Source organism: Elgaria multicarinata, chromosome 9 (assembly GCF_023053635.1).
Source record: "Elgaria multicarinata webbii isolate HBS135686 ecotype San Diego chromosome 9, rElgMul1.1.pri, whole genome shotgun sequence".
Lineage (NCBI taxonomy): Eukaryota > Metazoa > Chordata > Lepidosauria > Squamata > Anguidae > Elgaria > Elgaria multicarinata.
In genome coordinates this window covers 51,507,238-51,522,538 of record NC_086179.1, presented here as the reverse complement: position 1 = coordinate 51,522,538, position 15,301 = coordinate 51,507,238, and the positions used below count along the sequence as shown (strand labels likewise).

The following is a 15,301-nucleotide window of genomic DNA, read 5'->3' as shown; positions in this document are numbered from 1 at the left end:
GGAAGGGGTGGAGTTTTGAAAAAGTCATCATTGGAGTCAATTGGACAAAGCTTGTGGAAGGAATCTTGCTGCCATCCTTCACTTCTCTGTCACCTTTAAGATCTATTGCTACAGTGGAAGCAGATTGACTTTAAATTTGCAACTGGCACCAATGTCGCTTTCTGCCCTGATTTTTATTCTAGAGTAGGTGCAGGTCACCCAATCCAGATTGGTACCCTAGCATGGGGGATAGAGAGGCTCTTAAGATCCAGATTTGAGCTCTGCACTTACTACAGAGTAAAAGAAAAAGCATAGCTGCTAGATAAAGTAATGGCTGTTTTGGCTTGACGTTATCTACCTCGTGCTCTGTATCAGAAAACCTTTTGGAAGCTGCAGTTGGTAGAAACGGCTATGGCAGAGGGTAACCTGCTGGGTAGCAATCATGGCTGTAGGCTTTCTTCTGGCCTTGCTCTAGCACTTCAGTGGGCTATTATTATTATTATTATTATTATTATTATTATTATTATTATTATTTATTTATTTATTTATATAGCACCATCAATGTACATGGTGCTGTACAGAGTAAAACAGTAAATAGCAAGACCCTGCCGCATAGGCTTACATTCTAATAAAATCATAATAAAACAATAAGGAGGGGAAGAGAATGCAAACAGGCACAGGGTAGGGTAAACAGGCACTGGGTAGGGTAAAACTAAAAAGCAACAACAAAGACATTTGCATATAACATATAACTTTGGGAGAATAGTACTTTTTTATGGGGATCTTAAAGACATCAGAGCCTCTACATTAACTTCAAAGAAGATACTGGTCACACTTAAATAATTCCTTACTAAAAGAGCAGAAGTGCTGATAAAGCCCATTTGTAAAAAGCAACTTCAGTGTTGTTTTTACTTGCATGTATGTTACAAACTGCTATAGTACCCTTACAGAACAATCATGTTTACTCAGAAATAAGTTCCACTGACTTCAGTAGGTTTTACTCCCACAGGGTTGCAGCTTCAGTCTATTGTCATGTGCTTGAAAGACAAGAAACCTCAACTGGTTTCTCAACTACAGAAGCCTGCCTCAAAACAACACATAGGTGGCTTGTTTTCTGGCAGGAAGATAAAGTAAAGGGAAATGTTGCAGCTGCTGAATGTCTTTGGGTCCGCCTGTTATAAAAGGAACAGGAAGAGGGCTACCTAGTTGCAACTGAGTAGTTTGCTGATTAGTAGTATGCTCCTGGGCATAATTGGTCCTGCTTGTTTTGGTTTATAATGCCCTTTAAGGCTGGATCCCACATATTTTAGTAAAAGCCTCTTCTCTGTATGAAGTTCTTGAAATATAAATATCCACAGGGGAGTCCCCTTTGTCTGTGAAATGGGTGTCGTTTTTTTCAGCCACAATACTTGGGACATGGCAGGGGTGCGCTGCAGCTTGTCGTTGCTGTAAAACACTGGTGTTAGCAAGATAAGCAGACTAGAAACATCAGTAAACAGTCCGAGGCCAAAAGTATCCATCAGAAACCAGATCAAACAATACTGGGTTCAGGAACGCACCAAAGAATAATCAGGGTCCAGTCCAAGGTCAGTGTAAGTCCAGGCAAGATCAAGGAGCTGGTATGCAAGCAACAAAGACAAGGCACCAATAACCATAGTTGCTTCCAGCATTGATTCTGACTTCTAGCAAGTCTTTTATGGGAACTGTGGTGATTGGGGATTGTTGTCAGCTGCTTGGGCCTTCAGCTAGCTACTGCGTGTTCCGGTGAAGAGCTACTCCCCAAACACTCTCAGGCTCAGCTGTTCCTCCTTTCTGTTTAATCCCTCAAACTGAGGTTCAACAGTCCTTACCTATAGAAATGCAATAAGGGCCTTCTCTGCTGTAGCACCCCGGCTGTGGAATGAACTCCCTAAGGAGGTTCACTTGGCACCTACATTATATGCTTTTAGACTCCAGGTGAACACCTTTTTATTCTCCCAGCATTTTAATAGCCTATAAATAAATTTTAAATTGGTGTTTTAAATTGGTGTTTTAAATTTGTAATTTTGCATTGCTGCTATTTTTATCTGGTTGAGCTTTTATACTGTATTTTATATTATGGTTTTATACTGTTGTTTTATACTTTGAATGGTTTTAATTTTTGTGAACCGCCCAGAGAGCTCCGGCTATTAGGAGGTATAGAAATGTAAAATAAATAAATAAATAAATATAATCTGGCTCTGCCCAATGTGTTCGGTCAATACACGTGTGTGCAGGTGCACAGCTCTAAGGTCTGCTGAGCACAAAGCACTGGATGTATTTGTGGGTTAATCAGAGCAGATACTTCTGCTCTCTTGCTCTGCTTTTCCAGTCCATATGAAGCCAGTAACACCTGCCTTGCCAGTAAGTTGGGACAATTGAAGAATGTCTGTGAAGTGCTTGGAAGAGGTGAATTAATTTATTGATGTCTTATTTTATAGTGGTGAAGAGGTCAATCTATCCTTTATAAAACAGTGATAAAACGGAGGTAAGTGTGCCTGTTATTAATACATCATAGACTCTGGGTACACTTCTTTATGCTGCTTGTTCAATCAATCCATAGCACAGGCAGATTTTACCCTAATTTTCTTAGTAATTGCAGCAATTAATTAAAGCAATAAATTACCTGGGTCTTTTTTTTTTTTTTTAAAGAACACCAAGGGGAAGAGTTTATTTTACTTGTCTCAACATGATTTGTTAGAGATAACTTCTACATAGAATGATTCATGCATACTGCAGCATTTAATTTCTCCGGCTAACAGCAAAATCCCATTTAGAACTGGGAACAACTATTAAAACAAAATCAGTTTCAAATGCATGCATTTATCTGGTGCTGAATCTGTGACGATACTGGCAAGAATTGTTAGAAAAGTCAATTGCGGGGCTCTGGCCTTGACGTTCCTGCATGATTTAGTCTGCGGTTTAATATGCTGCTAGTAGACTGTTCCAGCACAAGGAAGCAATAAGAAATCTTGTTGAGAGCTATTGAGCAGAGTAGATTTTCATGGTCGCTAAGTTCAGTGAGCAACACTCTGATTGCAATTACTTGACATTTGTAATAAAGAAAGTGAGGGAGAAGCACACAGGCTAGTGAGGCTGGAAGCCCGCCTTGTGAACTGTCGCTCTCGAGAGGAGGAAGGCCCTCCAGCACCCAGAATGAGGAGAATTATTTATGAGTAAGGGATCAGAAATGGGGGTGGTGGAGGAATATCACCTTGGGGACTGCTGAAAGAGCCTGTGTGGCAGTTAGAGTGTTGCTGGGTTCATGTACCGTCCAAGCCATGAGGCTTATTAGGTGATCTTGAGCCAGTCATAATCTCTCAGCCTAGCTGACCTCTTAGGTCTGCTGTGAAGATAAAGGAACATGTGGAAGGCTGGGAGAAGGATGCAATGAACTAATCAAAGAACTTGGTGACAGTGTTTTAGAAGGGGCACAGAAGCTGCTACTTGTGCAGGGGGTTACAGCTTGTGGCCCTCCAGGGGGCTGCCTTGATGTCGTCTTTGCCCTGTGGTGGCTCTGAATCTGCACAGAATCAGTTAGATGATGCAGCCAGAGATTCAAAGCCACCCTGGGGCAAGGAGCTGAAGATGTGCAGTTGAAAAGTCAGGGACTTACCCTGACTTTTCCAGCCAGAGTGAGGCAGCCCAAGGGGCCTTCCACACATCGTTCTGAAATCACCTGCATGCACCCCAACTACGGCCCCAAAACGATAGTGTGTACCATAGCTGAAGAGACGGAGGCGGCTGGGGAATCCAGGCGCATCCTTGCCGCCGCTGCTGCCGGCCTCCTGCTGCCTGGGTAAGAGCGACCTGGGTTGGAGAGCTCGGCTTCCGCCTCTGCTGAGCTCTCCGACTTGGGTTGCAGCAGGAGGCCAGCGGCAGCAGCGGCGGCAAGGACGCACCTGGATTCCCCAGCCGCCTCCGCCTCCTCTCCTTCTACCATAGCTGAAGAGACGGAGGCGGAGGCGGCTGGGGAATCCAGGCGCGTCCTTGCCACCGCTGCTGCCGCCGGCCTCCTACTGCTGGGGTAAGAGCGACCCGGGTCGGAGAGCTCGGTGGAGGCGGAAGCCAAGCTCTCCAACCCGGGTCGCTCTTACCCAGGCAGCAGGAGGCCGGCGGCAGCAGCGGCGGCAAGGATGCGCCCGGATTCCCCAGCCGCCTCCGCCTCCGCAGCTATGGTACACACTATCGTTTTGGGGCCGTAGTTGGGGCGCATGCACGCGATTTCAGAACGACGTGTGGATCCGCCCCAGCTCTTCCACCAGTTTGTCCTCGCTCCAGAGCCTCTCTGGTCCCTACTTGGTCACCGTCGGTCTGGGCAGAGGGCAGGGTGGTGAGAGGAATGGCCACTGGAAGGGCCCATGCTGCCTTGCTGTGGGGAAAAGAGTTCAGGAAAATAAATTATTTTCTTACCCCGAGCTGCCGCCACCTCCTCTTCCTCCTCAAGTAAATTATTTTCTTACCCTGAGCTGCCTCCTCATGCTGCATTGCTTTATGTGTCTTCTTGTCTCAGAGAGGGATGGGGTGGAAACCCTGCACTTGCTCCTTGGCATGGGGGCTATGTGGCGCAACCCTGCAGGAGTGAAAGCACGGGGTTTGGGGGCACTGCGAAGATAGCCCCCAGATTTTTTGGCCTACAACTCTAATGATCCCTCACCATTGGCTATGCTGACTAGGGGTGATGGGAGCTGTAGGCCAAAACAATTGGAGGACTACAAGTTGCCCATCCCTGTAGTGGGGAATTATGGGAAACATTTGATGCTCCATTTGTGACTACCTGCTTTTGAATGCAGAATGTAGAAACGTGCTTCGTGGCATGGAAATTACTACATACACGATAAAAGGGCTCTAGGGATTATACAAGCTTTCCATAGCCTTCTAAACACAGTGCAAAATACTGTACTAAATGCTGAGGCACTTAATTTAAAGAAGTCTCTGAACTGAAGCAAGCTGAGCTCGGTGTTTACCTGCATGAAAGTTTCATGGTTGTTCTTGGCACAAGAGATCAGCACAACTACTTTTCTAAAATGTTATTTTACCTCCCCACCCTCCGCCCCTTTTCTTTCTTTTTTCTTTTTAAAAGAAGTCTTTTTGTGTTTGCTTTAAAGTACTGATCTTAGGAACAGGCTGGGGCCAGATAAATGTTCCCTGTAGCACTGCATAGCTCTTTCTCACCCCAACTATATATAGGGGCCCAATGCCAGTTGAAAATGGCGGGATCCAACAGGTTATGAGAAAGGTGGGTTAGAGCCTCAAAGAAATTTCTGTGTGTTTGTTTAAGAAATTGCATAGTATGCCATTGTACTACTCTGGAACCATAGTTTTTAATTAACCCCAGCCTTCATTTTCAGAAGTATTATGGGTGAGGCACAATCCATACAGTGACTTGGTTCACACATTCACCACATCTTAAACGAGCCATGGTGGCTTGTTTCAGCTGCACCAGGCACCATTTGCTTAACTATCTGCCCAGGTGTGGCTTGTCATGACATCCAAACCCAAGGAGCATGGCTTAAATTACCCAGGTGGCATGGGACCCATTCCAGAAGTGGGCATTTTCATTAATTTTGGAGCTTGCCCCTGGAAATGCCAAATCTCAATTCATGGATGGGCAGCACTGTATACTGCCCACAAAGATATACTTTTTTAAATGATGCTTTTAATAGTGGGCATTTTCTCCTAATAATTGTGCTCAGTGGCCATATACTTCCCACTAAGCTTCCTCTCTAGCTGCTGATTTCATTGTTTGGTGGATAAGTGATGGATGACCTTATATTGTTGGGTTATAAATGCAGACAGGTTCTGTACATGATGTTTTAAACACAAAATATAATCAGGGTTAAATTTGTTTTCACTTATCCAGACATGACGGTAGGGCTAAAGTAAACAATACATTAAATACATAGCATGCATATTAGCGTCTCTTTGTTCGTTACATACAACTTCCAGCTGCTTGTTTTCCGAAATTCACACCCTGTGTGCAGGAGCTAAGAAAGAGAAAAAACAAAACAAAAACCTGACTGTTCACACATACTCCCCCCCCCCCCTCGTATACATCTACAATTTCCACCTCCTTTTCATTAGTGCATCAAACACTGGGCACTTTCATGCACATGTGTTCTTGTGCTATTTTGCCTTGTTTACCTTTTCACCTGTGTTGGCTTGTGCTTCCTGGTATTGTCCCTTTTCCTTCCCCCTCCAATTCATTGGTTCTTGCGGTTGATGGACATTGCGATAGAAGTGGGCGCCTTCCACCCCCCACGCTGGTTTTGTTGTCTACTGTTTTAACATTTAGTGATTGATTGATTGATTGATTGATTGATTACCGTTTCTGCCTTTTGAGGGGGAGAAATAGCAATGAGAAAGCAATGAGAGTGGGGTTGGAGCAGTGCAAGCCCGTTCAAGCAACTCAGCGCAAGCCCGTTCGTATGATCAACTCAGCACATCCTCAGCAAGACCACCCTTCAACACAGATGCCCCTAAGAAAGGAGGTTCTGTGACATGGCGCGAGGATGGCAATACACGGGGACAGAAGAGTGGTTTTATTCTGCATGGAGAAAAAATGCCACACTTTCCCTGCCCTAGAAAAATATGGAAAATGGAGGGTAAGACAGGGCTGATGTCGTATGAATTTCGCAGGTCAAAATGTTTAAAAAGGCAGGACGACAGTGCAATAAAGCGCTGGTGTGATGGAGCTCTCAGTTTACTTAAGAGAGCTTCAGCTTTAAATCAGTATAGAAGTATAATGAATAAGTTGAAATAAATAGAATAGTAATTAAGGCCCTGGCTATAGGGCTTATTTAAAAGCATTTTGGAAGCTCCAGAACACAATATGCCTGTCAATTACCCCTCTCTTCTCATCGCCACTCTCAAAGAACTGCGCTCTACCTTGTTGAGGTTTTGACTTTCAGCAGCTTTTCCCCTCTGCAAAGGTGGGGGACCTATTTGAATGGTCTGCCCTTGGGGAATAATGGAGCCTAGTGGCTTTTAAAGGACTGAGGGGTTTTTCTAGTGGATATGACTAGGGCGCCTGGTGAAACCCCTGGTCACTCTGTGAAACAGCATTAAGTAGGGTCGCTGTCATCATCATGCCTTAGTGCCCTCTCCCCTTTGGAAGAGACTCTTGGTACAACTTGGAGTGGAGGACAATGAATCATGCAAAACATTGGCTGGAACTCAAGTGGAGGAAGACTAATGTCAGATCCCAGCAAACCCTGGTTAAAGCTCATTATTGAACCCACCAAGTGGCAGTGAAGGTGGCAAAGAAGAAGTTCTTTTTCACCTCTGTTGCATTGTCACAGTGGCTAGGGAATGCTGAGAGTCGTTGGACTTTTCACTGTCTAAATGTGCATAAGATTGTGCCCTGAGTGTTTTTGGGCCGGTGCCACTGACTCTCAGCCTAAGCTACCTCACAGGGTTGTTGTGAGGATAAAATGGAGAGGAGGAGGCTCATGTACACCACCATGGGCTCCTTGTAAATAAATCACCAGCATGCCCACATGGTTGCAGGCCCAGATTGGTGTGCACAATTATGAGGGCAAGTAACTTAAAGACTTAGAGCTGCAGCAGCTTGCTTATGGTGTATGAACTTGTTAAACAACTAAAATGACATCAGCAGAGCTGATAAATAATTACAGCTTTAAGCAGAGAGAACAGAAAGTTGGCCCACCTTGTAGCATGAATACATTCCAAACCCTTTCTCCATTCTCCTTGTAACCCAAAGTACTCTGGGGAACGTCTGATAAATTCTTATGTATTTGCAAGCCTGAATGCATTATCTTATGACTCCTCCATACCAAGACTATTTCAGTTCTTTGGAGACAGATAGTCTCGTAGAATATATGTCAGGAGCAACAGCAGAAGAAAATCTCCCCCTCCCCTTTTAAAATAAAATAAAGCATATTGAATTTTGGATTGTTCACAAAACATGAAAAATGTCATGTTTCCTGTGGAGTGGGAATGATGCAAAGTAATCTTTTCTTGCCTGTTCTGGCTGCTGATATGTTCGCAATTGGAGACACTGAAGCGTGTTGGAATATTTTAACATGGTAGAGATAGAATTTATACACACAGATTTAGGGTTATGGCAAGACTTTTACATTCACATCGGTTCACCAAGAGTGCTTCCAGATAATGGGTTGGATCCAGACCTGGTCCTGGTTAGAAGAGACCCATTGAGATCAATGGGACATGTAAGTTATGACTAAGTTTAAGTACTATTGATTTAAATAGATCTACTCTGGGTATATTTAAATCCAGATCCAAGCTGAGGCTTTTAATGTGCAGTCGTACTGCCTCATTCGTGGAATTGTATGGGATGGGGGTTGTCCAGACATCATCACTTTCCATTTTGAGTTTCCACCCATGTTTTTCCAATCGCTTCTTCCATCTTTTTTTCCCTTTTTTTAAAAAAACAGAAAATAATGTTAAGAACAAAAATATGGAAGAGATCCATAATACCTTTTGATTGTTATTGCTAGCAGCCCTCCATCTAGAAGAATCCCTTTTAGTTCAGAATTGGGGGGTGGGAGAAATCCTTGAATGACATCTGCTTGAGTCTGCTTCTGCTGAAGATAGCAAGGCTTGTTTCTTATTTCTTTGGGATGGTGGAGGTGGTGGGATTATTGATCCATGAAAAATCTGCATTCCAGCCCAGCTGAGTGTCTCCCCACCTTGTGTTGTGTTGTGCAAATGAGGACTGCATTGATGACTCAACTCCAAATACACCTTGCAGCACAGATCACATGCAATCTGAGTGAAGGAATCTGCCTGCAGAACCCACTTCTGCAGGTGTATCACCCTTGCTGGATTAAGGCATTGGAATACATATTAGTTATGAAATAGAAGAGCAAAGTGATACTTGAGAACATGAGAATTTGGATAAATATGATTCAAGCTAGCACTGGCCTCAGGCATAATCTCAGATTTTTGATTAAGCTGAAACACTGTTTAATCTTAGCAAAATGATCCTCAAGAAATCAAAACTCTCCATATGTGTGGGCACAAGGAGAACCAGCTCACACCGAGGGAGTGCTTAAAGTGATCCTGCAGAGAGGCATGATATGCACATAATGGAGTATGGGTTGGATCCAGATTTATGATAGTCCCTTTGAAATCAATGCATTAGTCTAAATTAAGTCCGTCATTTCAATGGGTCTACTCTAATGATAACTACATACAGGAGGAGCATTTCCTTTCCTGCTTTTCCACTATATAACCTCTAGGTGGCACTGTGGTATAGTGGAATCACACAAATACACAAGAGGAAATTGTGCTTCCCCCCCTCCCACTGTCACAATTAAACACTGCCTTTGTCCTCCTCTAAGCGCCCCCCCCCCCTGCTGAAAGTGCTGGTTAGACACACAAGCATAACTGGAGGGTCATTTTGTCATCTAAAGAACCTGTAAACAAACGTGAGTATGGAATGCACGCACAATGCCTAGTGTAGAAAAGAGCTCGTTCAGTGTCCTCTCTATAGGCCTTTTTGGACCTAATGAATGTTGTTCTTTTCCAAATGTCCATTGGTTGTCGCTGTGCTGTTTGATGTACTGATTCTACCGCTCTGTATTGGGATTGTTTTATTGCTTTGATTTGCATGTTTCATTGGATTTTTTTTTGTTTTATTTTGTAAATGGACTTCAGCCTTAATTTATTAAAATATTTACCTCAGTAAGTGATTTCATTCCAAGTTCTTCTAGATATGTAGAAATCTCTCCTTGCAATTGATTTCCTCATTCTTTATACTTCTACTGTAAAGGGAGAAAATCTTGGTAAAGGGATCCTAAAAGTCAGACATATTTATGGTCTGAGCCCACATGTGAAATCAAGCATTTCTCAATATTTGCACAGTCTATTCAACTAGTGCTTAATTATAGCCGTTATTGTTTTGTGCACTATTTTGAATCCTGTGGATAGTTGCATTGCTATGTCATGTGATTTACGACCTTGTGATGTGCGGAACATTAGAAACCAGGCGGTTCCAGATGTCTTCATCAGTTTGTAAATTGATTTATGGACTATTGCTGACGCAGCTCATAGCTTCATCTATATCACCAAAGAATGTTATTAAATGGAATCAATGGGCCAATAAAAGGGGGAATGGGGAAAAAAAGCCACAGAAGCAGTCTGGTACCTTCAGCTTGACTGAAATTATGTTTCAAAGGACAGATATGTTTTATTCTGTATCAATTGCACAAAAGTTCTTCTGGGAAGTGCATTAAGAGAAGTAATTTGGTGCTGCTAGAAGGCCAGACTAGACTATTAAGTAGTTTTCCCCACTCTCCACAAAAATTTGATTTCATATTTGTTTGTGGAAGCAGTTTCCTCTACCAAGTAAGCTATGTTTTGGTGAGTAAATGAACAACCTGATATTTAAGATAATGGCAAACACATATTTTATGACAATGGCTCAAATAAATTTAGCCCTATTTACACAATGGTTCATCTCAAGCTGTTCTGAGACAACTGATGGCAGGCCAGTATATCAGTCCCTCAGGCTGTTCAACACTGACAGGGATGTTTCCCCGAGTTGTATGAATGGGGTGGGGGAATGGCATTGAAGTCCTATTGATCGTAGTTGGGATCTTTTCATCTCAACAAAAGCTTCATCCATAAAGCAGGCAGGATCTCAATTTTGAGAGATGTAAGGTAAAGCAAAAAGTGGGCAGCATGATCTACAAGGTATTGTGCATCAGTTCAATGCAGCTACTATGAACCTGTAAAATACCAGTCTGTGCTGCCAATATGAACCTGTATTGTACTACAGCTGCTTTATCAGCCTCTCTTAAAAGTATGTTATTACCCAATAAAGTGCACACAGTTTTTCTGAGGTTTAGAGCTGCGTGGTAACCAACACAGATATGGCAAGAAATGAGACACTCGCTCAGAAGGAAATACCAACCTTGGGAGGGAACTTGCCCCAGCACTTTGAAAAAATATGCAGGTCATTTTATTGTTTGTCACGCAAGCACTGCTGCCATCATGTGGTGAGTCAAAGCAAATCTTTTCAATAAGGAGCAGTACAAGAGAAAAGGAACCAAATCCTTGGAAGACTCACATCTATCATTTGATCAGTCAAACTATTTTTTCCTCCTCTGCCTGCCCACAAAGAATTCACCGCATCTCAAAAACATGGGAGACGGTGCCATTTCACGCTACAGAGACTTGTTTTGTCCCAATACAAATGTTTGTTGGCTGAACTTAGGTTTAAGAAACTTTGCTCAGACGTGATATATTTTACACAAGCCTTATGTGTTCTTTGCCAAGCTTCTTTTAGCATTATTGCATAACCACCCCACACTGCTGGCATCAACCTGGTTTTCAGTATACGTATGCTGAACAGCAGTATGCAGATTGCGTACCTAATTTGGGATTTTCTCATGTTTTCTGAAATCATGCTATATATGGCTGCATTATAGAATGTACATCACTTACTAACCAGGGAATGAACAGTTCCTGGGACCCTGGACAGTCACCAGAGACCTCTTGTCACTGTACCAAAGGAAGAAATGGGCAAGAGACAATTGCCATAAGGAAAAGGTTTATTTGACATAGGCCCTTTCTACACCTAAGGGTTATCCCAGGAAAATGGAGGGATTGTCCCTGCCTGCTTCCGGGACCCCGTGTGGCATTTGGATATAGGGCTAGTGTAGACATGCCCATAGAGGACTCAGTTGGGCGTAGAAAGAGGCTTCCTTAGTTGAGGATCTGGGAGAAGCTAGGAATTTTCCAAGTAGTTCCAAGTCCAGTTTTCTTCCTTTTGCTCTGTAGAGTGTGAATTTAGAAGCAACTTTCAAGATTTTCATATAGCAACCATTCAAAATGGATGCCCTGTAGCTGATTTTAAGAAAATGTCAGATGACCATGGATTTCTTGCCCCCATTAACTGTGTGGTCACAGGCTCTGTACCCGCCCCCCACTTCTCCTCTCCAAACGCCATAAAACCAGAGTTGCAAAGTTATTATGTACACAGTGAAGTGCTTTCTTTTAACAACAAAACAATGAAGCATCCTCTTTAATATTTTGACGTTACTTTTTATTATTTTACAACGATTAGCAGTTCTCTAACTGGAAGTATAAAAATGTTCCCACTCCCCCCCAACAATAGTGTGTGCTCTTAATAGTTTTATATGCAGAGTGTAGCAAAGAACATAGGGCAGAAAGAAAGTCATTTCTAACCAGTGAAGAAGATCCACAAGCAGTTGTAAAGTTAATACCAAGATAATAAACTAGCAGTGCAATGTTATAAACACGAAGCAGCTTTACATTACAATTTTTTTACAGCTTTTTAAATACAGAAATAGCACCTTTTACAAAAGGAATTGAGAAATGTAAACCTGGTAGGTAGATTCAAGTATATAAATTATACACACACTCTTCTCCTGCAAACGCTTTAGTACCAGAATACAAAGGTTTTACAAGCCCTGAAATCCTGCACAATTTGCATCAGTGCAAACAATGTTGCCTGCCTCTCTTGAAGCAGTTTTGCCATAGATTTACAAAACAGATTTATAGGAATTCTAGACCACCACTGCATCCTGTCTAGCCTGCTTCTATTTACAACGATGAGCGTCTTGCCAATTATTGGTAGAAAATCAGGCCCAGAAATTAGCCCTGTCACATCATCAGTTTGGCATCTGACTTCATTCTGTTCTTGCTGGTTATGCGCGGGTCTCATGCAAAGATTAGAATCTAACCCTACATCTGATTCTCCAATTCATGCAACATGGAAACTTCAGGCTCCCGACCGCATATGCAGCAGACAAGACACAAACAGCAGCAAGGCCAGGGCTGTCCGCCCACTCAAGTATATGATGTTAGCAGGGGGGGTTACCCTTTGCTCCTCTACACCTTCAAGGGAGCTTCTCCTAAGCTTCCAGCTTGGGGATAAAGCGCCCAACAGTAATTAGGAGGAATTTCCCCTCTGAGCCAAATAAATGATGCCTATTACAGGTCCAACTTTTTGCTGGCAGCAGTTCACAGATGTTCGTGCCTCACAGATGATTTTATTTTGCCCCAAATGGTTTTGTTGGACACACAAAGATGCTCATCAGAAGTTTTGCCAATGGAAGGATTCATTTCACCTCTTTCTTTTGTTCGTTTGTTTCCTATTCTGTACGACCAGCACAGCAACAACATATGCAAGAAAGCAGGCTTTGGATGTTGAACACGAAAGCGTAGTTTCATCAATCATGAAAGAAGAAAGAGACATACTGTCTTTATAAAGTTTGGGAAAGAGCTTGACATTGGCCTTCGGTTTGAGAAACACATGCAATATATGGAGGAGGGAAGACTGATTAAGAGCAGGCACATCTTATGATCTTTCTGCTAAGAAAAACTAGGGACTGGATCCAGACTTAGTCATGCTTACAGTAGGCCCATTAGATCAACGAGGCCTAAGTTAGTCATGACTAACTTGTCTCACTGATTTCTATGAGCTTAAATACAACTAAAGGTGCAATCCTATGTATGTTTACAACTGCTAGCATGCCCTAGCTTGTACTGGTGACTAGGGAATGTTGTGAGTGGTAGCACTTTTTCTGTCTAAACATGCATAGGATTGCGTCTTAAATCTGGATCCAACCCTGTACACTTTGAGCCCAAACTGGTACCGACTTGGGCTAACTGAGAAGCAGTAGGTAATGCTACTACCTGCAGTACAATGCTACTACTGTGTGCTTGGCAGCAGTCAGGTTGCTAATACAAGATTTCATTTCAGTTGGGAAAACATGAATGTAATACATGTATGAAACAACATATAGTTAAGTCACATAAACATGCACATTCTGTAGTGTAAAAACTTTTAAGAAACTAGGAGTAACCAAGTCTTCCTTCTGCATGTTTAAAATCTACTATGCTTTGACTGTTGAGATTTAAGAAATGTAAGATTTTTCACCTCCTTGTAAGGCTGTTATTCGATTAACCTAACATAAAGACACTGCATTCCCAAGTTACTTTGCAGCTCCACTAGAATTAGTCATACTTAATTTCCTTTTAGTAACACATTCCATTATTCAAAATTAAAATTAAACATGCTAAAACAATCATTTTTCCTAAACTTGGTAAAATGACAGATCAGAAAACATGTGTGATCTCAGGAAACATACACCATGAATACAAAGTCATCCCCAGGTCAAAAAAGAGTCAGTATTATCCATCTACTTGATTAGAAACTCAAAAGTAATATGATGGATTTTCTTTTAAAACCAGCATTAGTGAAATAAATCCAAAGTCTATACTACTCAATTTGTAAAATATTAACTGTCCTCAAGTGCCAATAGCTGATGTTTGGCTACTCTCAACACGAATCCTCTGTTCCTCCTTCCAACAAGGCCCAAAGCACGGCTCAAAGATTAATCTAACTCCTTTCACTGATGTAGTTTTGCAATTACTATCCTTGGCTAAAATTCCTCCATTGGTTATCATCATGCATTCTTTCTGACCTCAACAGCCACTCAAGCCATAAATACTGTACTCAAAGTGTTTTTCAATGAAAATTAGGTATGCTCATTGTGTAATTCATACCAATCCATGGTATAGTCAAATTAGTAACAATTTATTACAAGGATAGTCCTATAGTGCCTGTGGCGGAATTACAGACAAGCCTCTCTCAGCCTGGGGCCATAAATGGAGTCCTGGCTCAGTTATAAAACAAATGGGGTTGTAGTCCATATACTGAAACTAGGGATGCATTGCTACCATACACATTTCAGAAACACATAATTCTTGAAAGAACCTGCTACGTCTACAGTTTTGGGAACAAGCTTTTGTGCCAATTGAAAATTAACTTGCACATTTTGTGCAGAAACAAGTAGGAACACCCCCCACAACATTCATTAATTCAAGCCCCAATGAAAAAATTAAAATTTCACAGTTCTTTTGGTCTTAAAGTATTTCATATGAATACATTCATTTATAATGCAAGTTATTAGACTTTTGCTTAACAAGTGCAGGGAAAAATTGTACATCAATCCATCACATTCAAGTACTCTGCAAAAGTCTGTTGTTCTGAAGTTGCAAACAATTTCTACTACATCATACTCCAATGCTCTAGCGAAGAAGAAGCTCCTACACTACTTCACTTGGGAGTCTCCCGGAGCCCACCTCACAGACCGACACAGGATAAATAGGTTTGTAAAGAGTTCCCCTTCTCTATAAGTGCTAGCCATCTCCCCGTTTTTGGACTTTGGAACAGACAACTGTTAAACTGATTCACATATCCTATTACAAGTAAGATTTCTTTTTTAAAAAACTCAAAACAGAATTTGATGCTCCATTATACTGGCATGCACATAATTTGAATTTG

General features: G+C 42.1%; 1 protein-coding gene across 1 annotated transcript in view; it reads right to left on the bottom strand.

Annotated features, from left to right (window-relative positions):
* OSBPL8 (oxysterol binding protein like 8) overlaps nt 1–15,301 on the bottom strand; it is a 324,479-nt gene that overhangs the window by 258,480 nt on the left and 50,698 nt on the right. The window lies entirely within an intron of this gene.